Here is a 3,232-nt window from a genome sequence, read left to right on the forward strand (position 1 = left end):
CCTTTCTGCAAGGCAGTCCCAAATGGCAGCAGTGTTAGGAGACAGTATGGAGCAGTGAGAACTCTCCTGCCTTCCTCTTCATCCCCCTGAGGACAGGAAACACCAGCTCAGGGACTGAACTACTCTGCTGAGAAATGACAGCATTTAACATTTTAATTGCAGCAGGCCAAGGTGCTAGGAGGTGAACAACCAAGCAGAGATGGCACTTCTCCCGTCCCTCCGTGCTGTCAGTCGAAGAGAGATAGAGAACTGAAAACTCATCACAGCAGTGCAGGCAGTGACAGTGACTCTGCTGGGAAGGCTGCGCTGGGGGCTGATCTGTCCCTGAGAGAGATCCCCTTGGTCTCCAGCCCTGCTTGATTTCTCTGGTCTAACCTTTAGACCCAGGCTGTGCCTCAGCCGGGTGGGACTGCCCACTGGGGGAGAGGGGGAGAGGAAGAGACCGATTTGGAAAGATATTGAGGAGGAGGAGGAGGAGGAGAAGGAGGAGAGGCAGCTGGAAATCCAGCCCACCCGTTGGCTTCCTCCTACCTCCTCCTAAAACCTGCAGATTTCTCCAGCCTGTCTAAGCGCTTGAAGTTTCCTCAGCCCTGCTGCCAGGACTGCGAGGTATGGCCCGAGCTTCGCGTTTGCCTTTGCTGTGCTCTTCCTCCTGACATGGGGGTCCCCAGAGCCCCACTCATGGGGATCCCTGGCCCAGGAACCTCTCTCAGCTGTGGAGTGTGTCCAGTGTTCGGCAATGCGTCACTCAGGACGGGGAGGTGGACAATCCCCACCCCAAGTGGTGCATTTAGAGACCCCTCCTGACTTCTTCTCTTTCCCCTCTTTGCAGCATCTCCACTCCTAAACTGTCTCTTACTCTATTTCACTGCCAGGTGACGAGCTTAACACTTTCATGGCATCTGACTGTAAAGGTTTAACCTGCCCTAATTTTTCTCTCTCCTCCCTTTTTCCCCTCTGTGTTTTCATCTGGGGGGTAGTTCCTTAGCGAGATGTGCGAGATTAAGGTTTGAGCATATCAAACCAATCTGCAGAGCAAATCAGATCTAGTTACAAACCAGTCCCCGCTCCTTCTAGCCTGAGGTGTGTTGGCAGGTGATGTTTTACTCACCAGAGTATCTAGAGGAAGAACAAAAGAGCTGTCGACTTCATTTCAGCGTTTTTATTTTTTTTTTCAGTACAGCCGCTCTTTTTCTCCTGAAAAAAAAAAAAAAAACAACAAACACTCGGCTTTTTGTTCCAAGCAAACTTTGAAACGCTTTCAAGTCCTGCTGCCCTGGTTTGCTGAACTCCAGCGGATCGACTGTTAGAAAGTCAGAGGTTGCAGGGGAGGAGGAACAAAGCTCTTTTTGGGCGTTTTTTAAAGTTTTAAGAATTTGGGCTCAGTCGGGCACAGTTTTAAATCCACAGAGAAGAGCCGAGGGCTTGTTTCCTTTAAAGGCAGCTGCTGTCCTTCCCGTCCCGGTGACGTGACCTGCGTGGCAGTCTAACTCTCTTCTTTGTGTCCCTTCTCTAAGAAATCTCCACTCTGTTGAATCCAGCCAAACAAAAAAAAAACAAAAAAAAAACAACAAAAACCAAAACCAACCAAAAACCCAGAAGGAATATAAATCACTTACTTTCGGTTGAATTCCCACCCAAACCGAAAGGCAAGAGTTTCAAGTTGGAGTGAAATCGGGGGCACCGGGAAGGTCGCCAGTACTCTGAGTCCTCAAAGACCACCAACTTGAAACAGCCCAAAAACTCAGCAACCCTCCAAAATGACAAAAGTTAATCGCAACTGTTTGGTAGGGTGGATCAGGCGAGTTTTTAGTCATGAAAAGAAAGGCTTTTGCGTCCTGCCCAGCTGCTAAAGCCAAGCCATTGTCTGCCTATAGGCAGGAACAGGGATGCGGGCGGTGTTGGGAGGAGGGAGAGCAGAAATAAACTTCAAACTTTTTTCAAGCCGCTCCTTCCACAATCCTCTGCTCTTCCATGACTCAGCCCCAGTGGAATGTCGGCTTCCATGGAAACCTTTTCTGGGTCCTCTGGTCGGAGGGATGTCAGGGCTGTTATCGCTGGAGCGGCTGTGGCAAGGCGAGTCCAGGGAATGCTTTGGAGATGGTTTGCATTTTTTGCAGAATAAATAGAGGACAGTTTATTCTCTGCTTCCTTTGTGGAGCTGTCTGGGATCCCTTGGTTTCATCCCCCGGGAGCCGGAGGGACCACCTGCACCTGGCACAGAAGTATCCAATCTGCTTTTGGCACTGCCCCGTGTCCAGTTCACACAAAAGGGAAAGCTGAGGCAGGACAGGCAGAATGCTGGCTCACCTGGCTGCACAGGGCTCATCCATGCACTTTTCTTGGTACTAATTTAATTGTTTCTCGTTATGGATTCAGTCTGTAACCTGGACAAATTGTGACAGCTTCAGCACACAGCTGTAATAGGATTGGGTTCTTGCCTTTATATCAGCAAGCCCTGTAAGATCTGGAGTGTTTCTAAGAACAATTGGAGCTGCTCAGCTCCATGCACAGGGAACGGGTTCATACAGTGCTGTAGACGTGTCTTTAGTGACTCTCAATGGGCAGATGTAGGTTCCCCCCCCCCATGTTTTACTTGGCATGTGTAAGTGTGTGCATGAGCTAAAGAAAATTTCGCCTCCATGTAAACCTGCCTTGGCTTTCTGAGCCTGCACACTGGGCAGCTGCAGCACATCTGGGTGAGCTGGCACAGGACATGCAGGGACATGTTCAGAAGGGAGCTTTATGGGGACTCACACAACAACTCTGACTTCAAATGGAATTTTAGCCTGGGAGTGGCTGCTGAGTAAAGCTTGGAGGGTCTTGCTTGCATAGGGAGGTCAGGACCAGGCAGCAGGACCCCAGCCCTTGTATTGTGTCTCTGTGAGGGTCACACTTGGTCACCCATCTGCACCTTGAAAACCATGGTCCCCAGTGGGGTTTGGCAGAAGCTTTTCCTGGGCCAGTTTTGCCTTTACACTCAGTGTGTGGTGGTGCCATGTCAGACCTGCAGAGCCTTGAAGAACAGTGAGGAGATGGAGGGTGGGTGCAGGAGACCTTGACACCCAAGTGGTGCCTCCTGTATGGCCAGATTGGTGTGCAGGTAGGGAACCAAGGCATGGGAGGGTTTTGCTGAACCATTACCCACTCCTGGTCTCTGTGGCTGCAATGGGAGGTGGCAGCAGAGCCCGTTGTCTGAGTTAGCAGGGGTAGCAGCTGGGGTTAGCCCTGT

The 3,232-nt window shown here is 50.7% G+C and overlaps 1 protein-coding gene across 1 annotated transcript in view; it reads left to right on the forward strand.

The window, feature by feature from the left end:
* The first annotated feature begins 524 nt into the window (after positions 1–524).
* The window catches only part of SPARC (secreted protein, acidic, cysteine-rich (osteonectin)), a 9,061-nt gene continuing 6,353 nt past the window's right edge, over positions 525–3,232 (forward strand). Inside the window, exon 1 of the mRNA XM_009079017.1 lies at positions 525–609. The gene's annotated coding sequence lies outside the window, so the exon portion shown is untranslated. The remainder of the gene's footprint in view (positions 610–3,232) is intronic.

The sequence above is a fragment of the Acanthisitta chloris genome, unplaced genomic scaffold (assembly GCF_000695815.1).
Source record: "Acanthisitta chloris isolate BGI_N310 unplaced genomic scaffold, ASM69581v1 scaffold27957, whole genome shotgun sequence".
In the NCBI taxonomy this organism is placed as follows: Eukaryota; Metazoa; Chordata; class Aves; order Passeriformes; family Acanthisittidae; genus Acanthisitta; species Acanthisitta chloris.